Here is a 27,094-nt window from a genome sequence, read left to right as displayed (position 1 = left end):
CACCACTGGGGATGCAGTGCAGTGAGTCCAGAGAGTGCACTGGCACCACTGGGGATGCACTGCAGTGAGTCCAGAGATTGCACTGGCACCACTGGGGATGCAGTGCAGTGAGTCCAGAGAGTGCACTGGCACCACTGGGGATGCACTACAGTGAGTCCACAGAGTGCACTGGCACCACTGGGGATGCTCTGCAGTGAGTCCAGAGATTGCACTGGCACCACTGGGGATGCAGTGCAGTGAGTCCAGAGAGTGCACTGGCACCACTGGGGATGCACTGCAGTGAGTTCAGAGAGTGCACTTGCACCACTGGGGATGGGTTTCAAGCCAACTGCATTAACCGCTCATGCTTCTTTCTTATGAGACGTTAGTAAACCAATTACATAGCCTTGTCAAGACTAAATCACAGGTAAAAATCCTGTACATCTCATGTGGCCAACCACTCCCAACTAGGATTCCAAGAACCAGGAGGTTCGGTGAAAATAGGGCTAGTGCTATTAGAGGGGTGATTATTAGGGTAAGCCCTAAGCTGTCTTTAATGGAGAAGTATGGGTGGAATGGGATTTTGTCGCAGTCTGATACGATTCCTAGTGGGTTATTTGAGCCTGATTCGTGTAGGAAGGTTAGGTGGACTAGGGTGATTCCTGCAATTAGGAAGGGCAGTAGGAAGTGGATGGCGAAGAATCGGGTTAAGGTTGGATTGTCTACTGAGAATCCTCCTCAGGCTCATTCTACTAGAGTTTGCCCAATGTACGGGATGGCTGAGAATAGGTTGGTGATTACGGTGGCCCCTCAGAATGACATTTGTCCTCATGGTAGGACATACCCTACGAAGGCAGTTGCTATTAGGGTGAGTAGGAGGATTACTCCTGTGTTTCAGGTTTCTTTGTATAGGTAGGAGCCGTAGTAGAGGCCTCGTCCGATGTGTAAGTAGATGCAGATAAAGAAGAGCGAAGCACCGTTGGCGTGGAGGTTGCGGATGAGCCATCCGTACTGGACGTCTCGGCATGTGTGAGCTACTGAGGAGAAGGCGAGTGAAGTGTCTGCGGTGTAGTGTATGGCTAGTAGCAGGCCTGTTAGGATTTGTGTGGCTAAGCAGATGGCTAGAAGGGAGCCGAAGTTTCATCAGGCAGAGATGTTGGAGGGGGCGGGTAGGTCGATTAGGGAGTTGTTGATTATTTTTAGTAGGGGATGGGATTTGCGGATGTTAGGGGCCATTAGTGAGTCTGTGTGTTATTAGGATTATTACCAGGATGGAGAGGGCGAAGGATCCTAGGTAGGCCTTAATTAGCCCTGTGTGTATTGAGGTTGCGGCTTTGCTTGCGGCTACTTGTAGTTCAGCAAGGCCCTCTGGCCCTATTTTTTCGAGTCAGGAGAGGTCGATCAAGTGTAGGGCAATGTTTTGTCCCTTTTCTAGTAGGTTTTTGGAGAAGAATCGGTGTACTAGGGGGTTGAAGTACCCTAATGCAGAGGAGAAGTTTATGAGGGGGTTTGGTTTGGGGTGAGTGAGGGTGTGTGTTATGTTCGATAGTTCTAGGGCTAGGATGATTCCTAGGATTGTTATGAGGATGGCAGCGGTTTTGGTGATAAGGGGTATGGTTATTGGGGGGGTTTTGGTTGGTGTGATGAAAGAGGTAATGATTATTCCTGCTGTAATGCTGCCTAGGGCGAGTCGGGTTAGGGGGGCGGTGATTAGTGGGTTGTTTTCGTTTATTGATACTATTGGGGGGATTCGGGTTTGTCCAGCTTGGACTAGGATGGTTATGCGGATGCTGTAGGTTGCGGTGAATGCTGTGGCTATAAGGGTTAGGAGTAGGGCTCAAGTATTTAGGTATGATGTGTTTAAGCTTTCGATGATGAGGTCTTTTGAGTAGAATCCGGCTAGGAATGGGGTTCCTATCAGCGCCAGGTTTCCGATGGTTAGGCAGGAAGTAGTGACTGGGAGTATTTTCTGTAGGCCTCCTATCTTTCGGATATCTTGTTCTCCGTTTAGGTTGTGGATGATAGACCCTGAGCATAGGAATAGTATGGCTTTAAAGAAGGCATGGGTTGAGATGTGTAGGAAGGCTAGTTGTGGGAGGTTTAGTCCGATAGTGACTATTATTAGTCCTAGTTGGCTGGATGTTGAGAAAGCAATGATTTTTTTGATGTCATTTTGGGTTAGGGCGCATGTGGCAGCGAATAGGGTTGATAGAGCACCTAGGCATAGGCAGGCAGTTAGGGCTGTCTGGTTGGTGGCTAGCAGGGGGTGCATGCGGATGAGCAGGAAGATTCCGGCTACTACTATGGTACTGGAGTGCAGTAGGGCTGATACTGGGGTGGGGCCTTCTATTGCTGCGGGCAGTCATGGGTGGAGTCCAAATTGGGCGGATTTTCCTGCGGCTGCGAGGATTAATCCTATGAGGGGGAGGATTGGGGTTTGGTGGGGGTGTACGGCTTGTTGGATCTCTCAGGTGTTGAATGTTGAAGCTAGTCATGCTATGCTCAGGGTCAGTCCGACGTCTCCGATTCGGTTGTAGATTACGGCTTGTAGGGCGGCGGTGTTGGCATCTGCTCGGCCTTGTCATCAGCCGATGAGAAGGAAGGACATGATTCGTACTCCTTCCCAGCCTACGAATAGGAGGAATATGTTGTTTGCGGTTGTTAGGAGGAGTATGGCGACTAGGAATGTCAGTAGGTAGGTGAAAAATTTTGTTACGTATGGCTCTGAGGCCATGTATCATATGGCGAATTGTAGGATTGATCATGTTACAAATAGGGCGATTGGAAGAAATGTTATTGAGTATTGGTCTATTTTTAGGCTCAGGGGGATTTTAAAGTTTATAATGAATTTTCACTCCCAGTGGCAGGTGACAGATTCTACTCCCGAGTAGATGAATGCGGTTGTAGGGGCTAGGCTAATTAGGAATGCGGTTTTAACAGCGCGGGTGGTGGCTTGTGGGGTGTTTTTAAAGTTTTTAAATAGAAATGGCAGGATGATTGGGGTTAGGAGGATTGTCAGCGTGAGTAGTGTGAGGGAGTTGATTAGTAGTGTGGGGTTCACTCCTTTTACTTGGATTTGCACCAAGATGGGTGGTTCCTAAGACCAGTGGATTGCTGTTATCCTTTAAAAGTAAGGGGGCTGAGGTTTTAGGCTCAGATGTAAGAGTTAGCAGCTCTTGTTGGTTAAACCCTCCCCTCGGCAGGTAAGAAGGTTTGAACTTCTATTCTTAGAATCACAGTCTAATGTTTGGTTTAAACTATACTTGCATGAGGGGATTCCGGAGATCAGTTCGGGTTTGAGGATTAGGAGGAATATTGGGATAATGTGGAGTGTTATGAGCAGGTGTTCTCGCGTGGTTGAGTTTTGCATAGATGTGATGTGGGAGGGGATTGAGCCTCGTTGGGTCATTAGTAGTATGAATAAGGTGTAGGAGGCGGTTAGTAGGGTTGCGATTCCTGTTAGGATGATCGTGAAGGCAGATCAGTTGAATAAGGTGATTATAATGGTTAGCTCTGCTATGAGGTTTGTTGTTGGGGGTAAGGCTATGTTTGTTAGATTGGCCAGCAATCATCAGGTAGCTATGAGTGGTAGGAGAGGTTGTAGGCCTCGTGTGAGTAGTAGAATTCGGCTGTGCGTACGTTCATAGTTTGTGTTGGCTAGGCAGAATAGTATGGAGGAAGTTAGTCCATGGGAAATTATTAGGATCATTGCCCCTGAGAATGATCAGTGGGTTTGGATTATTCCTGCGGCGATAACTAGGCCTATGTGGCTAACGGATGAATAAGCGATTAGTGATTTTAGGTCTGTCTGTCGTAGGCAGATTGAGCTAGTCATTAGGGCGCCTCATAGGGCCAGGGTTAGGAAGGGGTAGTGCAGGAGGTTGGACAGTGGGCCCATAAATAGAGTGACTCGTATAATTCCGTATCCTCCTAGCTTTAGTAGTAGGGCGGTGAGGAGTATTGAGCCTGCGATGGGTGCTTCTACGTGGGCTTTTGGCAGTCAGAGGTGTAGGCCATATAGTGGGGCTTTTACTATGAATGCTATGAGCAGTGCTAGACCTGATAGTATTCCTGTCCATGAGGTGGATAGGGTTGGGTGGGTTAGTTGTAGGGTTGGCAGGTGCAGGGTGCCAATTTTCACGTATAGGTGTATGATTGTGATTAGCAGGGGTAGAGAGCTTACTAGCGTGTAGAATAGCAGGTAGATGCCAGCGCTTAGGCGTTCTGGTTGGTTCCCCCATCGGGTGATTAAGATTAGGGTGGGAATGAGGGTTGCTTCAAATGAGATGTAAAATAGTGCTAGTTCTGTGGTGGAAAAGGCTAGTAGGATGAATGGCTGGACTGCGACTAAGGTTGAGATAAAGATTCGTTTGCGTTGTAGGGGTTCTTGTTGCAGGTGGTTTTGGCTTGCTATGATTATGAGTGGGAGTAGTCAGCAGGATAGTACTAGGAGGGGGGATGAGATTTGGTCAATTCCTGTTCAGTTGGATAAAAATTTGTAGGGGTAGTAGGTTGGGATTAATCACTGTAGGCTTAGGGCAGCGATTAGGAGGCTGTATAAGGTGGTGTTAGTCCATAGAAATTTTGGTGGAGACAGCAGGGCTGTTGGAAGAAGTATGATTGTGGGTAGGATGATTTTTAGCATTGCAGGAGGTTTAGGTTGTGTAGATGGTCGGAGCCATGTGTGCGGGTGGAGGCTACTAGGATGGCCAGGCCTGTGCCCGCCTCACACGCTGAGAAGGTTAGCATGAGAATTGGTACCATGGTGAATGAGGAGACTTGGTTTTCGATGGATCATATTGATAGGCCTACGAATATCGATAATATTATGCTTTCAAGGCATAGTAGGGCGGATACTAGGTGGGTTCGGTGGAAGGCTAGTCCTAGTCCGCTGAAAATGAAGGCTGAGTAGAAGCTTAAATGTAGGGGCGACATAAGAAAGTTACAGGGTTGGCTGTAATCTGCTGGGTCGAAACCAGCTATCTTTTTGGTTAGACTAACTTTCTGTTATTCTGCTCATTCTAGGCCCCCTTGAATTCACTCGTAGGCCAGTCCGAGTGTTAGGAGAAGGAGGATCGCTACAGTTCAGGTGAGGGTCATTAGGGGGGATTGGAGTTGGACGGCTCATGGCAGGGGGAGTAGGAGGGCGATTTCTAGGTCGAATAGGACGAACAGGATGGCTACTGAGGAAGAATCGGACTGAGAATGGTAATCGAGCAGATCCAAGTGGGTCGAATCCACATTCGTACGGTGAGAGTTTCTCTGAGTCGGGGTTTATTTGGGCGAGTCAGAAGTTTAATGCGGTTAGGGCGGCGCTTAGGATTGATGATAGGGCGAATATGAACATGAGTGCGTTCATTGCTCTCCTCTGGGTTTATACCAGATTCTAGAGATTGGAAGTCAATTGTAATTAATATACTAGAAGAGCAAGATCCTCATCAGTAGATGGTTATGTAGAGGAATAGTCAGATGACGTCTACGAAGTGTCAGTATCAGGCTGCTGCCTCGAATCCGAAGTGGTGGTCTGATGTAAAGTGGAACTTGATCAGTCGGAAGAGGCAGACGGTCAGGAAGGAGGATCCGATGATTACGTGGAGTCCGTGGAATCCAGTGGCAACGAAGAAGGTAGATCCGTAGACGCTATCGGCGATTGAGAATGGGGCTTCGTGGTATTCTATTGCTTGTAGGGCTGTGAAGTAGAATCCCAGGAGGATCGTTAGGGTTAGGGCGTGGATGGCGTGTTTTCAGTTTCCTTCTGTGATGCTGTGATGGGCTCACGTTACGGTAACGCCTGAGGCTAGTAGGATGGCTGTGTTTAGTAGGGGGACTTCTATCGGGTTGAGTGGTTTAATTCCTGTTGGGGGTCATTGGCCTCCTAGTTCTGGGGTTGGGGCCAGGCTCGAGTGGAAGAACGCTCAGAAGAACCCTAAGAAGAAGAATGCTTCGGATGTGATGAAAAGGATTATGCCGTATCGTAGGCCTTTTGGGACTGTGGGAGTGTGATGGCCTTGGAAGGTGCTTTCTCGTACAATGTCTCGTCATCATTGGAGTATTACTAGGAGTATTGAGATGAGGCCTAGGGTTAGTAGTATGGATGAGTTGTAGTGGAATCACATGATTAATCCTGAGGTTGTGAGTAGGGCGGCGGCTGCCCCGAAGATTGGTCAAGGGCTTGGGTCAACTATGTGGTATGAGTGTGCTTGGTGTGCCATTAGATGTTTTCTTGTAAGTATAGGCTTAGAAGGAGCACGAAGACGTAGGCCTGGATTATGGCTACTGCTACTTCTAGGATGGTTAGGAGTAGTAGGATGATTATTGTTAGGATGGATACTGCAGGAAGGGTGGGTATTAATGCAATGGAGGCTGTAGAGATGAGTTGGATGAGTAAGTGTCCTGCTGTAAGGTTGGCTGTAAGGCGGACTCCGAGGGCTAGGGGGCGGATTAGTAGGCTGGTTGTTTCGATCAGGATTAGTGCGGGGATTAGGGGTGTAGGGGTACCTTCGGGTAATAGGTGGGCTAAAGAGGCTGATGGTTGGTTTCGTAGGCCTGTTAGTAGTGTGGCGAGCCATAGTGGGAAGGCTAGGGCTATGTTCATAGATAGTTGGGTGGTTGGGGTGAATGTATATGGAAGGAGGCCTAGAAGGTTGATTGTAAGAAGTATGATTATTAGGGATGTAAATATTATGGCTCATTTGTGGCCATTTTTGTTGAGTGGGACTATTAGTTGTTTTGTGATTAGGTGAAGGAGTCATGTTTGGATAGTAGAAAGGCGGTTGTTGATTCATGGGTTGTTTGGGGACGGGAATAGTAGGGCTGGGAAGAGTAGGGATAGTAGGATTAAGGGGATGCCGAATAGATTGGGGCTGGAAAATTGGTCAAAGAAGCTTAGGTTCATGGTCAGGATCATGGTGTGGGTTTGGTAGTGAGGGAGGTCTTATTTGATGGGGGGTTGGTTGTGGTGAAGGCTAGTAGTTTTGGTTGGATGAGGAGTGCTAGGGTTAATCAGGTTATAATTATGATTGAAAATCATGGTGCGGGGTTAAGCTGTGGCATATCATTAAGGAGGGGGAAGTCCCTCTTTGGCTAGCTTAAAAGGCTAGTGCTGTTGCATAGCTTCTTAATGATTAGGATGATGATAGAAGGGACGATCAGGCCTCGAAATGTGGGAGTGGGGTTGATTCTACTACAATGGGTATGTAGCTGTGATTAGCCCCGCAAATTTCTGAGCATTGTCCGTAAAAAATCCCAGGCTGGGTGGTAATGAATGAAGTTTGGTTTAGTCGGCCTGGGATTGCGTCTGTTTTAACTCCGAGCGTTGGGACTGCTCAGGAGTGGAGTACGTCTCCTGCAGTAATGATCACGCGGATGGGGGATTCTATTGGGATAACTACGCGGTGGTCAACTTCTAGCAGTCGGAAGTGGCCGTTGGGTAAGTCTGGGGTGGGCACTATGTAGGAGTCGAATGATAGGTCTTTGAAGTCTGTGTATTCGTAGCTTCAGTATCATTGGTGGCCGATGGCTTTTAGGGTGAGGTCTGGTTCATCGATTTTGTCCATTATGTAGAGGATTTGTAGGGATGGGAGGGCGAGGAGTACCAGGACGATAGCAGGTAGGATTGTCCAGATCAGCTCTACTTCTTGGGCGTCTACAGCATTGGACGAGAGTTTTTCTGTTAGTATGTGGGCTAAAAGGTAGAGAACTAGGCTGCAGATAGCTAGGGCAACGATTAGGGCGTGGTCGTGGAATTCAACGAGTTCTTCTATGATGGGTGATGAGGCGTCTTGGAATCCTAGTTGGGAGTGGTTGGCCACATGAGATGTACAGGATTTTTACCTGTGATTTAGTCTTGACAAGGCTATGTAATTGGTTTACTAACGTCTCATAAGAAAGAAGCATGAGCGGTTAATGCAGTTGGCTTGAAACCAGCATGTGAGGGTTCGATTCCTTCCTTTCTTGTACTTGGACGAAGGCCGGTTCCTCGAAAGTATGGTATGGGGGAGGGCAGCCGTGGATTCATTCAACGTTTGTGGTAGTTAGTTCTGGTTGTAGGACTTTTCGTTTGGCCGGAAAGGCTTCTCAGATGATGAATATTAGTATGATTACGGCTACTATTGAGATTAGGGAGCCGATGGAGGAAATGGTGTTTCATAGTGTGTAGGCGTCGGGATAGTCCGAGTATCGTCGGGGTATTCCTGCTAGGCCTAGGAAGTGCTGGGGGAAGAACGTTAGGTTTACTCCTGTAAATATTACCCCGAAGTGGGCTTTTGCTCATGTTTGGTGTAGGGTAAACCCAGTGAGTAGTGGGAATCAGTGAGTAAATCCTGCTAGAATGGCAAAGACGGCGCCTATGGATAGGACGTAGTGGAAGTGGGCAACTACGTAGTACGTGTCGTGCAGGGCGATGTCTAGGGAAGAGTTTGCAAGAACGATTCCTGTTAATCCTCCGATGGTAAATAGGAAGATAAATCCTAGAGCTCATAGTATTGGGGGGGTCTCATTTGATTGTTCCTCCGTGCAGGGTGGCTAGTCAGCTAAATACTTTGATTCCGGTAGGGATGGCAATGATTATAGTGGCTGATGTAAAGTAGGCTCGGGTATCAACGTCTATTCCTACTGTAAACATGTGGTGAGCTCAGACGATGAATCCTAGGAAGCCGATGGATAGTATGGCTCAGACTATTCCCATGTAGCCGAAGGGCTCCTTTTTGCCTGAGTAGTACGTGACTACGTGTGAGATGATTCCGAACCCCGGTAGGATCAGAATATAGACTTCTGGGTGTCCGAAGAATCAGAATAGGTGTTGGTACAGGATTGGGTCTCCTCCTCCAGCGGGGTCGAAGAATGTGGTGTTTAGGTTTCGATCAGTTAGTAATATTGTAATACCGGCGGCGAGTACGGGGAGTGATAGAAGGAGTAGGATGGCGGTAATTAGTACGGATCAGACAAATAGTGTCCACTTCCACTACGTCCTATCCATAGGCGCCGTCTTTGCCATTCTAGCAGGATTTACTCACTGATTCCCACTACTCACTGGGTTTACCCTACACCAAACATGAGCAAAAGCCCACTTCGGGGTAATATTTACAGGAGTAAACCTAACGTTCTTCCCCCAGCACTTCCTAGGCCTAGCAGGAATACCCCGACGATACTCGGACTATCCCGACGCCTACACACTATGAAACACCATTTCCTCCTAGTCCTAGGACTTAGAGAAACTCCAGTACTAAAAATAGTAAACACAAGCAATAATTTCATATACTTCACTCTCACTCACCACTCAACTATCAGCTAACCACACCCCCGTCCACATAGCTTAACACAAAGCATGGCACTGAAGTTGCCAAGATGGCATAAAACATGCCTGCGGACAAAAGACTTAGTCCTAACCTTACGGTTGGTTTTTGCTAAATATATACATGCAAGTATCCGCGCCCCAGTGTAAACGCCCTCGACCACCTACCCCCATACAGGCCTTGAGGAGCGGGTATCAGGCACACCCAAGTAGTAGCCCAAGACGCCTCGCTAAGCCACGCCCCCACGGGTATTCAGCAGTAATTAACATTAAGCAATGAGTGCAAACTTGACTTAGTTATAGCAACAGCCTAACTTCAAGGGTTGGTAAATCTTGTGCCAGCCACCGCGGTCATACAAGAAACCCAAATCAACCGTCCTATTGACACGGCGTAAAGAGTGGTAAAATGCCTATCCTAGCTAACTAAGATCAAAATGCAACTGAGCTGTCATAAGCCCAAGATGCACCTAAACACACCATTAAGATGATCTTAGGAACTAACGACTGATTTAAACCCACGAAAGCCAGGGCCCAAACTGGGATTAGATACCCCACTATGCCTGGCCCTAAATCTTGATACTTACTTTACCGAAGTATCCGCCAGAGAACTACGAGCACAAACGCTTAAAACTCTAAGGACTTGGCGGTGCCCCAAACCCACCTAGAGGAGCCTGTTCTACAATCGATAATCCCCGATTAACCCAACCACCCCTTGCCAACACAGCCTACATACCGCCGTCGCCAGCCCACCTCGAATGAGAGCACAACAGTGGACACAATAGCACCCCGCTAATAAGACAGGTCAAGGTATAGCCTATGGAGTGGAAGAAATGGGCTACATTCCCTATTCATAGGGCACACGGAAAGAAGCGTGAAACCACTTCTGGAAGGCGGATTTAGCAGTAAAGTGGGACAATAGAGCCTACTTTAAGCCGGCCCTGGGGCACGTACATACCGCCCGTCACCCTCCTCAAAAGCCACATCCCACATAACTAATACCATAAATACGCTGAAGATGAGGTAAGTCGTAACAAGGTAAGTGTACCGGAAGGTGTACTTAGAATATCAAGACGTAGCTATAACACCAAAGCACTCAGCTTACACCTGAAAGATATCTACTAGACCGGATCGTCTTGAAGCCCCCCCTCTAGCTCAACCACACAAATAGTACACCAAAACTAAAGAATTTACTAAACTAATTAAACTAAAGCATTTTACAGTCTTAGTATAGGCGATAGAAAAGACACTTAGACGCGATAGAGACCCCAGTACCGTAAGGGAAAGATGAAATAGCAGTGAAACAATCAAAGCGACAGACAGCAAAGATCAACCCTTGTACCTTTTGCATCATGGTTTAGCGAGAACAACCAAGCAAAGTGAACTAAAGTTTGCCCCCCCGAAACCCAAGCGAGCTACTTTCAAGCAGTTAAAGAGAGCGAACCCGTCTCTGTTGCAAAAGAGTGGGATGACTTGTCAGTAGAGGTGAAAAGCCAACCGAGCTGGGTGATAGCTGGTTACCTGTGAAACGAATCTAAGTTCCCCCTTAATCCTCCCTACCGGACATCCTGAACCCTAATGAGATGATTAAGAGCTATTTAATGGAGGGACAGCTCCATTAAAAAAGGACACAACCTCGACTAGCGGATAATTCTTACTACTGATCCTACCGTGGGCCCTAAAGCAGCCATCAAAAAAGAGTGCGTCAAAGCTCCACCACCTAAAAATACCAAAATAAGATGATTCCCTTATCACAAACAGGTCAACCTATGAATATAGGAGAATTAATGCTAAAATAAGTAACTCAGGGCCACACCCCTCTAACGGCGCAAGCTTACATAGAAACATTATTAACAGACCTAGACAGATACAAAAACCCCTACAAGACCACGTATTAACTAACCCTGTTAACCCGACTCAGGAGCGCCTATAAGAGCGATTAAAATCTGTGAAAGGAACTCGGCAAATTAATAAGGCCCGACTGTTTACCAAAAACATAGCCTTCAGCAAATTAAACAAGTATTGAAGGTGATGCCTGCCCGGTGACTTAGGTTTAACGGCCGCGGTATCCTAACCGTGCAAAGGTAGCGCAATCAATTGTCCCATAAATCGAGACTTGTATGAATGGCTAAACGAGGTCTTAACTGTCTCTCACAGATAATCAGTGAAATTGATCTCCCCGTGCAAAAGCGGGGATGTGAACATAAGACGAGAAGACCCTGTGGAACTTAAAAATCAACGACCACCGCGAATCCTCAATCAACCCCACTGGGGCCACTACCATCGCAGAGCCTGGTCGATATTTTTCGGTTGGGGCGACCTTGGAGGAGAACAAATCCTCCAAAAACAAGACCATACCTCTTTACCTAGAGCTACCCCTCAAAGTGCTAACAGTGACCAGACCCAATATAATTGATTAATGGACCAAGCTACCCCAGGGATAACAGCGCAATCCCCCTCAAGAGCCCATATCGACAGGGGGGTTTACGACCTCGATGTTGGATCAGGACATCCTAATGGTGCAGCCGCTATTAAGGGTTCGTTTGTTCAACGATTAACAGTCCTACGTGATCTGAGTTCAGACCGGAGCAATCCAGGTCGGTTTCTATCTATGACACACTCTCCCCAGTACGAAAGGACCGGGAAAGTGGGGCCAATACCACAAGCACGCCCCCCCCCTCTAAGCAGTGAAACCAACTAAACCGTGAAGAGGGCCTTCCCCCACCACTTTCAATCCTAGAAAAGGACCAGCTAGAGTGGCAGAGCCCGGCAAGTGCAGAAGGCTTAAGCCCTTTCCCCAGAGGTTCAAATCCTCTCCCTAGCTTCACCCATGATTCAAATAACAACACTAAGCTGCCTCATTATATCCCTCCTATACATCATCCCAATCCTGATTGCCGTAGCCTTCCTAACCCTAGTAGAACGGAAAATCCTAAGCTACATACAATCCCGCAAAGGCCCTAACGTTGTCGGGCCTTTTGGCCTACTTCAACCATTTGCGGACGGACTGAAACTATTTACCAAAGAGCCCATCCGACCCTCTACCTCTTCCCCACTTCTATTCATTCTGATACCAATACTAGCCCTTGTCCTAGCCCTCACCACTTGAGCACCACTACCACTCCCATTTCCCCTAGCAGATCTAAACCTCGGAGTTCTCTTCCTAATAGCCATGTCAAGCCTAGCCGTCTACTCAGTCCTATGATCAGGCTGAGCCTCGAACTCAAAATACGCACTAATCGGAGCCCTACGGGCAGTAGCACAGACCATTTCATACGAAGTGACACTGGCCATAATCCTGCTATCAATAATCATACTAAGCGGAAGCTACACACTCAGCTCCTTTGCCGTCGCACAGGAGCCTCTATACTTCATTTTCTCCTCATGACCCCTAGCAATAATATGATACGTATCCACCCTAGCAGAGACAAACCGAGCTCCTTTTGACCTCACAGAGGGTGAATCTGAGCTAGTCTCAGGGTTTAACGTTGAATACGCCGCAGGACCCTTCGCCTTATTCTTCCTAGCTGAATATGCGAACATTATGCTAATAAATACACTTACAGCCATCATATTCCTAAACCCAAGCGCCCTAGGGCCACCCACAGAACTATTCCCCGTCATCCTAGCCACAAAAGTCCTCCTACTATCTTCTGGTTTCTTATGGGTCCGAGCTTCATACCCACGATTCCGATATGACCAACTAATGCACCTACTATGAAAAAACTTCCTACCCCTCACACTAGCTCTGTGCCTCTGACACATCAGCATACCTATCTGCTATGCAGGCCTACCTCCTTACATAAGGAAATGTGCCTGAACTACAAAGGGTCACTATGATAAAGTGAACATAGAGGTATAACAGCCCTCTCATTTCCTGTTGACCTTAGAAAAGTAGGAATTGAACCCACACAAGAGAAATCAAAATTCTCCATACTTCCCTTATATTATTTTCTAGTAGAGTCAGCTAATCAAGCTATCGGGCCCATACCCCGAAAATGATGGTTTAACCCCCTCCTCTACTAATGAACCCTTACGCGACCCCAATCATAACCTTCAGCCTCATCTTGGGCACCACAATCACAATTTCCAGCAACCACTGAGTTCTGGCCTGGACAGGACTGGAGATCAACGCACTAGCCATCATTCCCCTAATTGCCAAATCCCACCACCCACGAGCAGTAGAAGCCGCAACGAAATACTTCCTAACCCAAGCAGCTGCTTCCGCCCTGGTCCTATTCTCTAGCATAACCAATGCCTGAGTCACCGGCCAATGAGACATCACACAAATAAACCACCCAACCTCCTGTCTACTACTGACAGCAGCAATCGCTATTAAACTGGGCCTAGTGCCATTTCACTTCTGATTCCCAGAAGTACTACAAGGATCGCCACTAATAACAGCCCTGCTACTCTCGACCCTCATAAAATTCCCCCCACTAACCCTGCTCCTACTAACATCCAAATCCCTCGACCCAGCTCTACTCACCGCCATGGCCCTAGCCTCAACAGCACTAGGAGGCTGAATAGGACTGAACCAAACACAAACACGCAAAATCCTAGCCTTCTCGTCCATCTCCCACTTAGGCTGAATCGCCATCATCCTAGTTTACAGCCCCAAATTGGCCTTACTTACCTTCTACCTATACACAATCATAACATCAGCCGTATTCCTAGCCCTTAACAAAATCAAAGCCCTTAACCTATCCATGATCACAACCTCATGAACAAAAACCCCAGTGCTAAACGCCACCCTAATACTAGTACTTTTATCCCTAGCAGGCCTCCCCCCATTAACAGGCTTTATACCAAAGTGACTTATCATCCAAGAACTAACTAAACAGGAAATAACACCAGCAGCCATGGCAATTGCCATGCTATCACTGCTCAGCCTCTTCTTCTACCTACGCCTCGCATACCACTCAACAATTACCCTTCCCCCCAACTCCTCTAACCACATAAAACAATGATACACTAGCAAAGCCCCAAGCACACCTACTGCGGTCCTTGCCTCACTATCAATCCTCTTACTTCCCCTGTCCCCAATAACACATGCCATTGTCTAGAAACTTAGGATAACACCCCAAACCGAAGGCCTTCAAAGCCTTAAATAAGAGTTAAACCCTCTTAGTTTCTGCACATTAAGACTTACAGAATATTAACCTGTATCTTCTGAATGCAAGTCAGACGCTTTAATTAAGCTAAAGCCTCCCTAGACAGATGGGCTTCGATCCCACAAAACTCTAGTTAACAGCTAAATGCCTAAACCAATTGGCTTCTGCCTACAAAGACCCTGACGCACCCTAGTGCGCATCGATGAGCTTGCAACTCAACATGAATTTCACTACAGAGCCGATAAGAAGAGGAATTAAACCTCTGTAAAAAGGACTACAGCCTAACGCTTCAACACTCAGCCATCTTACCCGTCACCTTCATCAACCGATGACTATTTTCCACTAACCATAAGGATATTGGCACCCTGTACCTCATCTTCGGGGCATGAGCAGGAATAGTCGGCACCGCACTCAGCCTATTAATCCGCGCAGAACTAGGACAACCAGGAACTCTCCTAGGCGACGACCAAATTTACAATGTAATCGTTACCGCTCACGCCTTTGTAATAAGCTTCTTTATAGTCATACCCATCATGATCGGAGGATTCGGCAACTGATTAGTCCCCCTCATAATCGGTGCCCCCGACATAGCATTCCCGCGAATAAACAACATAAGCTTTTGACTCCTCCCCCCATCATTCCTCCTCCTACTAGCCTCATCCACTGTAGAAGCTGGCGCCGGCACAGGCTGAACTGTCTACCCTCCCCTAGCAGGTGACCTTGCCCACGCCGGAGCTTCAGTAGACCTGGCTATCTTCTCACTCCACTTAGCCGGTATCTCCTCCATCCTTGGGGCCATCAACTTTATCACCACAGCCATCAACATAAAACCCCCCGCACTCTCACAATACCAAACCCCACTATTTGTCTGATCCGTACTAATTACCGCCATCCTACTCCTTCTATCACTCCCCGTACTCGCCACCGGTATTACAATATTACTAACTGATCGAAACCTAAACACCACATTCTTCGACCCCGCTGGAGGAGGAGACCCAATCCTGTACCAACACCTATTCTGATTCTTCGGACACCCAGAAGTCTATATTCTGATCCTACCGGGGTTTGGAATCATCTCACACGTAGTCACGTACTACTCAGGCAAAAAGGAGCCCTTCGGCTACATGGGAATAGTCTGAGCCATACTATCCATCGGCTTCCTAGGATTCATCGTCTGAGCTCACCACATGTTTACAGTAGGAATAGACGTTGATACCCGAGCCTACTTTACATCAGCCACTATAATCATTGCCATCCCTACCGGAATCAAAGTATTTAGCTGACTAGCCACCCTGCACGGAGGAACAATCAAATGAGACCCCCCCAATACTATGAGCTCTAGGATTTATCTTCCTATTTACCATCGGAGGATTAACAGGAATCGTTCTTGCAAACTCTTCCCTAGACATCGCCCTGCACGACACGTACTACGTAGTTGCCCACTTCCACTACGTCCTATCCATAGGCGCCGTCTTTGCCATTCTAGCAGGATTTACTCACTGATTCCCACTACTCACTGGGTTTACCCTACACCAAACATGAGCAAAAGCCCACTTCGGGGTAATATTTACAGGAGTAAACCTAACGTTCTTCCCCCAGCACTTCCTAGGCCTAGCAGGAATACCCCGACGATACTCGGACTATCCCGACGCCTACACACTATGAAACACCATTTCCTCCATCGGCTCCCTAATCTCAATAGTAGCCGTAATCATACTAATATTCATCATCTGAGAAGCCTTTTCGGCCAAACGAAAAGTCCTACAACCAGAACTAACTACCACAAACGTTGAATGAATCCACGGCTGCCCTCCCCCATACCATACTTTCGAGGAACCGGCCTTCGTCCAAGTACAAGAAAGGAAGGAATCGAACCCTCACATGCTGGTTTCAAGCCAACTGCATTAACCGCTCATGCTTCTTTCTTATGAGACGTTAGTAAACCAATTACATAGCCTTGTCAAGACTAAATCACAGGTAAAAATCCTGTACATCTCATGTGGCCAACCACTCCCAACTAGGATTCCAAGACGCCTCATCACCCATCATAGAAGAACTCGTTGAATTCCACGACCACGCCCTAATCGTTGCCCTAGCTATCTGCAGCCTAGTTCTCTACCTTTTAGCCCACATACTAACAGAAAAACTCTCGTCCAATGCTGTAGACGCCCAAGAAGTAGAGCTGATCTGGACAATCCTACCTGCTATCGTCCTGGTACTCCTCGCCCTCCCATCCCTACAAATCCTCTACATAATGGACAAAATCGATGAACCAGACCTCACCCTAAAAGCCATCGGCCACCAATGATACTGAAGCTACGAATACACAGACTTCAAAGACCTATCATTCGACTCCTACATAGTGCCCACCCCAGACTTACCCAACGGCCACTTCCGACTGCTAGAAGTTGACCACCGCGTAGTTATCCCAATAGAATCCCCCATCCGCGTGATCATTACTGCAGGAGACGTACTCCACTCCTGAGCAGTCCCAACGCTCGGAGTTAAAACAGACGCAATCCCAGGCCGACTAAACCAAACTTCATTCATTACCACCCGGCCTGGGATTTTTTACGGACAATGCTCAGAAATTTGCGGGGCTAATCACAGCTACATACCCATTGTAGTAGAATCAACCCCACTCCCACATTTCGAGGCCTGATCGTCCCTTCTATCATCATCCTAATCATTAAGAAGCTATGCAACAGCACTAGCCTTTTAAGCTAGCCAAAGAGGGACTTCCCCCTCCTTAATGATATGCCACAGCTTAACCCCGCACCATGATTTTCAATCATAATTATAACCTGATTAACCCTAGCACTCCTCATCCAACCAAAACTACTAGCCTTCACCACAACCAACCCCCCATCAAATAAGACCTCCCTCACTACCAAACCCACACCATGATCCTGACCATGAACCTAAGCTTCTTTGACCAATTTTCCAGCCCCAATCTATTCGGCATCCCCTTAATCCTACTATCCCTACTCTTCCCAGCCCTACTATTCCCGTCCCCAAACAACCCATGAATCAACAACCGCCTTTCTACTATCCAAACATGACTCCTTCACCTAATCACAAAACAACTAATAGTCCCACTCAACAAAAATGGCCACAAATGAGCCATAATATTTACATCCCTAATAATCATACTTCTTACAATCAACCTTCTAGGCCTCCTTCCATATACATTCACCCCAACCACCCAACTATCTATGAACATAGCCCTAGCCTTCCCACTATGGCTCGCCACACTACTAACAGGCCTACGAAACCAACCATCAGCCTCTTTAGCCCACCTATTACCCGAAGGTACCCCTACACCCCTAATCCCCGCACTAATCCTGATCGAAACAACCAGCCTACTAATCCGCCCCCTAGCCCTCGGAGTCCGCCTTACAGCCAACCTTACAGCAGGACACTTACTCATCCAACTCATCTCTACAGCCTCCATTGCATTAATACCCACCCTTCCTGCAGTATCCATCCTAACAATAATCATCCTACTACTCCTAACCATCCTAGAAGTAGCAGTAGCCATAATCCAGGCCTACGTCTTCGTGCTCCTTCTAAGCCTATACTTACAAGAAAACATCTAATGGCACACCAAGCACACTCATACCACATAGTTGACCCAAGCCCTTGACCAATCTTCGGGGCAGCCGCCGCCCTACTCACAACCTCAGGATTAATCATGTGATTCCACTACAACTCATCCATACTACTAACCCTAGGCCTCATCTCAATACTCCTAGTAATACTCCAATGATGACGAGACATTGTACGAGAAAGCACCTTCCAAGGCCATCACACTCCCACAGTCCCAAAAGGCCTACGATACGGCATAATCCTTTTCATCACATCCGAAGCATTCTTCTTCTTAGGGTTCTTCTGAGCGTTCTTCCACTCGAGCCTGGCCCCAACCCCAGAACTAGGAGGCCAATGACCCCCAACAGGAATTAAACCACTCAACCCGATAGAAGTCCCCCTACTAAACACAGCCATCCTACTAGCCTCAGGCGTTACCGTAACGTGAGCCCATCACAGCATCACAGAAGGAAACCGAAAACACGCCATCCACGCCCTAACCCTAACGATCCTCCTGGGATTCTACTTCACAGCCCTACAAGCAATAGAATACCACGAAGCCCCATTCTCAATCGCCGATAGCGTCTACGGATCTACCTTCTTCGTTGCCACTGGATTCCACGGACTCCACGTAATCATCGGATCCTCCTTCCTGACCGTCTGCCTCTTCCGACTGATCAAGTTCCACTTTACATCAGACCACCACTTCGGATTCGAGGCAGCAGCCTGATACTGACACTTCGTAGACGTCATCTGACTATTCCTCTACATAACCATCTACTGATGAGGATCTTGCTCTTCTAGTATATTAATTACAATTGACTTCCAATCTCTAGAATCTGGTATAAACCCAGAGGAGAGCAATGAACGCACTCATGTTCATATTCGCCCTATCATCAATCCTAAGCGCCGCCCTAACCGCATTAAACTTCTGACTCGCCCAAATAAACCCCGACTCAGAGAAACTCTCACCGTACGAATGTGGATTCGACCCACTTGGATCTGCTCGATTACCATTCTCAGTCCGATTCTTCCTCAGTAGCCATCCTGTTCGTCCTATTCGACCTAGAAATCGCCCTCCTACTCCCCCTGCCATGAGCCGTCCAACTCCAATCCCCCCTAATGACCCTCACCTGAACTGTAGCGATCCTCCTTCTCCTAACACTCGGACTGGCCTACGAGTGAATTCAAGGGGGCCTAGAATGAGCAGAATAACAGAAAGTTAGTCTAACCAAAAAGATAGCTGGTTTCGACCCAGCAGATTACAGCCAACCCTGTAACTTTCTTATGTCGCCCCTACATTTAAGCTTCTACTCAGCCTTCATTTTCAGCGGACTAGGACTAGCCTTCCACCGAACCCACCTAGTATCCGCCCTACTATGCCTTGAAAGCATAATATTATCGATATTCGTAGGCCTATCAATATGATCCATCGAAAACCAAGTCTCCTCATTCACCATGGTACCAATTCTCATGCTAACCTTCTCAGCGTGTGAGGCGGGCACAGGCCTGGCCATCCTAGTAGCCTCCACCCGCACACATGGCTCCGACCATCTACACAACCTAAACCTCCTGCAATGCTAAAAATCATCCTACCCACAATCATACTTCTTCCAACAGCCCTGCTGTCTCCACCAAAATTTCTATGGACTAACACCACCTTATACAGCCTCCTAATCGCTGCCCTAAGCCTACAGTGATTAATCCCAACCTACTACCCCTACAAATTTTTATCCAACTGAACAGGAATTGACCAAATCTCATCCCCCCTCCTAGTACTATCCTGCTGACTACTCCCACTCATAATCATAGCAAGCCAAAACCACCTGCAACAAGAACCCCTACAACGCAAACGAATCTTTATCTCAACCTTAGTCGCAGTCCAGCCATTCATCCTACTAGCCTTTTCCACCACAGAACTAGCACTATTTTACATCTCATTTGAAGCAACCCTCATTCCCACCCTAATCTTAATCACCCGATGGGGGAACCAACCAGAACGCCTAAGCGCTGGCATCTACCTGCTATTCTACACGCTAGTAAGCTCTCTACCCCTGCTAATCACAATCATACACCTATACGTGAAAATTGGCACCCTGCACCTGCCAACCCTACAACTAACCCACCCAACCCTATCCACCTCATGGACAGGAATACTATCAGGTCTAGCACTGCTCATAGCATTCATAGTAAAAGCCCCACTATATGGCCTACACCTCTGACTGCCAAAAGCCCACGTAGAAGCACCCATCGCAGGCTCAATACTCCTCACCGCCCTACTACTAAAGCTAGGAGGATACGGAATTATACGAGTCACTCTATTTATGGGCCCACTGTCCAACCTCCTGCACTACCCCTTCCTAACCCTGGCCCTATGAGGCGCCCTAATGACTAGCTCAATCTGCCTACGACAGACAGACCTAAAATCACTAATCGCTTATTCATCCGTTAGCCACATAGGCCTAGTTATCGCCGCAGGAATAATCCAAACCCACTGATCATTCTCAGGGGCAATGATCCTAATAATTTCCCATGGACTAACTTCCTCCATACTATTCTGCCTAGCCAACACAAACTATGAACGTACGCACAGCCGAATTCTACTACTCACACGAGGCCTACAACCTCTCCTACCACTCATAGCTACCTGATGATTGCTGGCCAATCTAACAAACATAGCCTTACCCCCAACAACAAACCTCATAGCAGAGCTAACCATTATAATCACCTTATTCAACTGATCTGCCTTCACGATCATCCTAACAGGAATCGCAACCCTACTAACCGCCTCCTACACCTTATTCATACTACTAATGACCCAACGAGGCTCAATCCCCCCCCACATCACATCTATGCAAAACTCAACCACGCGAGAACACCTGCTCATAACACTCCACATTATCCCAATATTCCTCCTAATCCTCAAACCCGAACTGATCTCCGGAATCCCCTCATGCAAGTATAGTTTAAACCAAACATTAGACTGTGATTCTAAGAATAGAAGTTCAAACCTTCTTACCTGCCGAGAGGAGGGTTTAACCAACAAGAGCTGCTAACTCTTACATCTGAGCCTAAAACCTCAGCCCCCTTACTTTTAAAGGATAACAGCAATCCACTGGTCTTAGGAACCACCCATCTTGGTGCAAATCCAAGTAAAAGGAGTGAACCCCACACTACTAATCAACTCCCTCACACTACTCACGCTGACAATCCTCCTAACCCCAATCATCCTGCCATTTCTATTTAAAAACTTTAAAAACACCCCACAAGCCACCACCCGCGCTGTTAAAACCGCATTCCTAATTAGCCTAGCCCCTACAACCGCATTCATCTACTCGGGAGTAGAATCTGTCACCTGCCACTGGGAGTGAAAATTCATTATAAACTTTAAAATCCCCCTGAGCCTAAAAATAGACCAATACTCAATAACATTTCTTCCAATCGCCCTATTTGTAACATGATCAATCCTACAATTCGCCATATGATACATGGCCTCAGAGCCATACGTAACAAAATTTTTCACCTACCTACTGACATTCCTAGTCGCCATACTCCTCCTAACAACCGCAAACAACATATTCCTCCTATTCGTAGGCTGGGAAGGAGTACGAATCATGTCCTTCCTTCTCATCGGCTGATGACAAGGCCGAGCAGATGCCAACACCGCCGCCCTACAAGCCGTAATCTACAACCGAATCGGAGACGTCGGACTGATCCTGAGCATAGCATGACTAGCTTCAACATTCAACACCTGAGAGATCCAACAAGCCGTACACCCCCACCAAACCCCAATCCTCCCCCTCATAGGATTAATCCTCGCAGCCGCAGGAAAATCCGCCCAATTTGGACTCCACCCATGACTGCCCGCAGCAATAGAAGGCCCCACCCCAGTATCAGCCCTACTGCACTCCAGTACCATAGTAGTAGCCGGAATCTTCCTGCTCATCCGCATGCACCCCCTGCTAGCCACCAACCAGACAGCCCTAACTGCCTGCCTATGCCTAGGTGCTCTATCAACCCTATTCGCTGCCACATGCGCCCTAACCCAAAATGACATCAAAAAAATCATTGCTTTCTCAACATCCAGCCAACTAGGACTAATAATAGTCACTATCGGACTAAACCTCCCACAACTAGCCTTCCTACACATCTCAACCCATGCCTTCTTTAAAGCCATACTATTCCTATGCTCAGGGTCTATCATCCACAACCTAAACGGAGAACAAGATATCCGAAAGATAGGAGGCCTACAGAAAATACTCCCAGTCACTACTTCCTGCCTAACCATCGGAAACCTGGCGCTGATAGGAACCCCATTCCTAGCCGGATTCTACTCAAAAGACCTCATCATCGAAAGCTTAAACACATCATACCTAAATACTTGAGCCCTACTCCTAACCCTTATAGCCACAGCATTCACCGCAACCTACAGCATCCGCATAACCATCCTAGTCCAAGCTGGACAAACCCGAATCCCCCCAATAGTATCAATAAACGAAAACAACCCACTAATCACCGCCCCCCTAACCCGACTCGCCCTAGGCAGCATTACAGCAGGAATAATCATTACCTCTTTCATCACACCAACCAAAACCCCCCCAATAACCATACCCCTTATCACCAAAACTGCTGCCATCCTCATAACAATCCTAGGAATCATCCTAGCCCTAGAACTATCGAACATAACACACACCCTCACTCACCCCAAACCAAACCCCCTCATAAACTTCTCCTCTGCATTAGGGTACTTCAACCCCCTAGTACACCGATTCTTCTCCAAAAACCTACTAGAAAAGGGACAAAACATTGCCCTACACTTGATCGACCTCTCCTGACTCAAAAAAATAGGGCCAGAGGGCCTTGCTGAACTACAAGTAGCCGCAAGCAAAGCCGCAACCTCAATACACACAGGGCTAATTAAGGCCTACCTAGGATCCTTCGCCCTCTCCATCCTGGTAATAATCCTAATAACACACAGACTCACTAATGGCCCCTAACATCCGCAAATCCCATCCCCTACTAAAAATAATCAACAACTCCCTAATCGACCTACCCGCCCCCTCCAACATCTCTGCCTGATGAAACTTCGGCTCCCTTCTAGCCATCTGCTTAGCCACACAAATCCTAACAGGCCTGCTACTAGCCATACACTACACCGCAGACACTTCACTCGCCTTCTCCTCAGTAGCTCACACATGCCGAGACGTCCAGTACGGATGGCTCATCCGCAACCTCCACGCCAACGGTGCTTCGCTCTTCTTTATCTGCATCTACTTACACATCGGACGAGGCCTCTACTACGGCTCCTACCTATACAAAGAAACCTGAAACACAGGAGTAATCCTCCTACTCACCCTAATAGCAACTGCCTTCGTAGGGTATGTCCTACCATGAGGACAAATGTCATTCTGAGGGGCCACCGTAATCACCAACCTATTCTCAGCCATCCCGTACATTGGGCAAACTCTAGTAGAATGAGCCTGAGGAGGATTCTCAGTAGACAATCCAACCTTAACCCGATTCTTCGCCATCCACTTCCTACTGCCCTTCCTAATTGCAGGAATCACCCTAGTCCACCTAACCTTCCTACACGAATCAGGCTCAAATAACCCACTAGGAATCGTATCAGACTGCGACAAAATCCCATTCCACCCATACTTCTCCATTAAAGACAGCTTAGGGCTTACCCTAATAATCACCCCTCTAATAGCACTAGCCCTATTTTCACCGAACCTCCTGGTTCTTGGAATCCTAGTTGGGAGTGGTTGGCCACATGAGATGTACAGGATTTTTACCTGTGATTTAGTCTTGACAAGGCTATGTAATTGGTTTACTAACGTCTCATAAGAAAGAAGCATGAGCGGTTAATGCAGTTGGCTTGAAACCCATCCCCAGTGGTGCAAGTGCACTCTCTGAACTCACTGCAGTGCATTCCCAGTGGTGCCAGTGCACTCTCTGCACTCACTGCACTGCATCCCCAGTGGTGCCAGTGCATTCACTGGACTCACTGGACTGCATCACCAGTGGTGCCAGTGCACTCTCTGGACTCACTGCAGTGCATCCCCAGTGGTGCCAGTGCACTCTCTGGACTCACTGCAGTGCATCCCCAGTGGTGCCAGTGCAGTCTCTGGACTCACTGCACTGCATCCCCAGTGGTGCCAGAGCACTCTCTGGACTCACTGCACTGCATCCCCAGTGGTGCCAGTGAACTCTCTGGACTCACTGCACCGCATCCCCAGTGGTGTCAGTGCACTCTCTGGACTCAGTGCACTGCATCCCCAGTGGTGCCAGTGCACTCTCTGGACTCACTGCAGTGCATCCCCAGTGGTGCCAGTGCACTCTCTGGACTCACTGCACTGCATCCCCAGTGGTGCCAGTGCAATCTCTGGACTCACTGTAGTGCATCCCCAGTGGTGCCAGTGCACTCTCTGGACTCACTGCAGTGCATCCCCAGTGGTGCCAGTGCACTCTCTGGACTCACTGTAGTGCATCCCCAGTGGTGCCAGTGCACTCTCTGGACTCACTGCAGTGCATCCCCAGTGGTGCCAGTGCACTCTCTGGACTCACTGCAGTGCATCCCCAGTGGTGCCAGTGCACTCTCTGGACTCACTGCAGTGCATCCCCAGTGGCGCCAGTGCACTCTCTGGACTCACTGCACTGCATCCCGAGTGGTGCCAGTGCACTCTCTGCACTCACTGCACTGCATTCCCAGTGGTGCCAGTGAAGTCTCTGGACTCACTGCACTGCATCCCCAGTGGTGCCAGTGCACTCTGTGGACTCACTGCACTGCATCCCCACTGCTGCCAGTGCACTCTCTGGACTCACTGCACTGCATACCCAGTGGTGCCAGTGCACTCTCTGGACTCACTGCACTGCATCCCCAGTGGTGCCAGTGCACTCTCTCGAGTCACTGCACTACATCCCCAGTAGTGCCAGTGCACTTCACTGGACTCACTGTACTGCATCATCGGTGGTGCCAGTGCACTCTCTGGACTCACTGCACTGCATCCCCAGTGGTGCCAGTGTACTCTCTGGACTCACTGCACTGCAGGCCCAGTGGTACCAGTGCACTCACTGGACTCACTGTACTGCATCACCAGTGGTGCCAGTGCACTCTCTGGACTCACTGCACTGCATCCCCAGTGGTTCCAGTGCATTCACTGGACTCACTGTACTGCATCTCCAGTGGTGCCAATGCACTCTCTGGACTCACTGCACTGCATCCCCAGTGGTGCCAGTGAGCTCTCTGGACTCACTGCACTGCATCCCCAGTGGTGCCAGTGTACTCACAGGATTCACTGCACTGCATCCCCAGTGGTGCCAGTGCACTCTCTGGGCTCACTGAAGTGCATCCCCAGTGGTGCCAGTACACTCACTGGACTCACTGCACTGCATCCCCAGTGGTGCCAGTGCACTCTCTGGACTCCCGGCACCGCATCCCCAGTGGTGCCAGTGCACTCTCTGGACTCACTGCAGTGCATTCCCAGTAGTGCCAGTGCACTCTCTGGACTCACTGCACTGCATCCCCAGTGGTGCCAGTGAAGTCTTTGGACTCACTGCACTGCATCCCCAGTGGTGCCAGTGCACTCTGTGGAGTCACTGAAGTGCATCCCCAGTGGTGCCAGTGCACTCTCTGGACTCACTGCACTGCATGTCCAGTGGTGCCAGTGCACTCTCTGGACTCACTGTACTGCATCCCCACTGGTGCCAGTGCACTATGTGGACTCACTGTACTGCATCCCCAGTGGTGACAGTGCACTCTCTGGACTAACTGCAGTGCATCCCCAGTGGTGCCAGTGCACTCTCTGGACTCACTGCAGTGCATCCCCAGTGGTGCCAGTGCACTCTCTGGTCTCACTGCAGTGCATCCCCAGTGGTGCCAGTGCAGTCTCTGGACTCACTGCACTGCATCCCCAGTGGTGCCAGTGCACTGTCTGGACTCACTGCAGTGCATCCCCAGTGGTGTCAGTGCACTCTCTGGACTCACTGTACTGCACCCCCAGTGGTGCCAGTGCACTCACTGGACTGACTGCACTGCATCCCCAGTGGTGCCAGTGCACTCACTGGACTCACTGCACTACATCACAGGTGGTGCCAGTGCACTCTCTGGACTCACTGCAGTGAATCCCCGGTGGTGCCAGTGTACTCTCTGCAGTCACTGCACTGCATCCCCAGTGGTGCCAGTGCACTCACTGGACTGCATCCCCAGTGGTGCCAGTGCACTCTCTGGACTCACTGCACTGCATCCCCAGTGGTGCCAGTGTACTCTCTGGACTCACTGCAGTGCATCCCCAGTGGTGCCACTGCACTCTCTGGACTCACTGCACTGCATCCCCAGTGGTGTCAGTGCACTCTCTGGACTCACTGAAGTGCATACCCAGTTGTGCCAGTGCACTCTCTGGACTCAATGCACTGCATCCCCAGTGGTGCCAGTGCACTCTCTGGACTCAGTGCACTGCATCCCCAGTGGTGCCAGTGCAATCTCTGGACTCACTGTAGTGCATCCCCAGTGGTGCCAGTGCACTCTCTGGACTCACTGCAGTGCATCCCCAGTGGTGCCAGTGCACTCTCTGGACTCACTGTACTGCATCACCAGTGGTGCCAGTGCACTCTCTGGACTCACTGCACTGCATCCCCAGTGGTGCCAGTGCACTCTCTGGACTCACTGCACTGCATCCCCAGTGGTGCCAGTGCACTCTCTGGAGTCACTGAAGTGCATCCCCAGTGGTGCCAGTGCACTCTCTGGACTCACTGCACTGCATGCCCAGTGGTGCCAGTGCACTCTCTGGACTCACTGTACTGCATCCCCACTGGTACCAGTGCACTCTGTGGACTCACTGTACTGCATCCCCAGTGGTGCCAGTGCAGTCTCTGGACTCACTGCACTGCATCCCCAGTGGTGCCAGTGCACTGTCTGGACTCACTGCAGTGCATCCCCAGTGGTGTCAGTGCACTCTCTGGACTCACTGTACTGCACCCCCAGTGGTGCCAGTGCACTCACTGGACTGACTGCACTGCATCCCCAGTGGTGCCAGTGCGCTCTCTGGAGTCACAGCACTGCATCCCCAGTGGTGCCAGTGCACTCACTGGACTCACTGCACTGCATCACAGGTGGTGCCAGTGC

At 48.8% G+C, this 27,094-nt stretch overlaps 2 long non-coding RNA genes across 2 annotated transcripts in view; one reads left to right on the top strand and one right to left on the bottom strand.

Moving 5' to 3' along the window:
- LOC310879940 overlaps positions 1–20,364 on the bottom strand; it is a 218,228-nt gene extending 197,864 nt beyond the window's left edge. Inside the window, exon 1 of the long non-coding RNA XR_014571269.1 lies at positions 13,773–20,364. This is a non-coding gene — a long non-coding RNA (uncharacterized lncRNA). The remainder of the gene's footprint in view (positions 1–13,772) is intronic.
- On the top strand, positions 421–22,957 carry LOC310879938. The gene is made up of 2 exons (XR_014571267.1): positions 421–1,342; positions 22,856–22,957. It is a non-coding gene; the product is annotated as an uncharacterized lncRNA (long non-coding RNA).
- The last annotated feature ends 4,137 nt before the right edge of the window (positions 22,958–27,094 follow it).

This window comes from Anser anser (genome assembly GCF_964211835.1).
Source record: "Anser anser genome assembly, chromosome: 11".
Taxonomy (NCBI): domain Eukaryota; kingdom Metazoa; phylum Chordata; class Aves; order Anseriformes; family Anatidae; genus Anser; species Anser anser.
The sequence above is the reverse complement of the archived record's forward strand: the minus strand, read 5'-3'. Positions and strand labels throughout refer to the sequence as shown.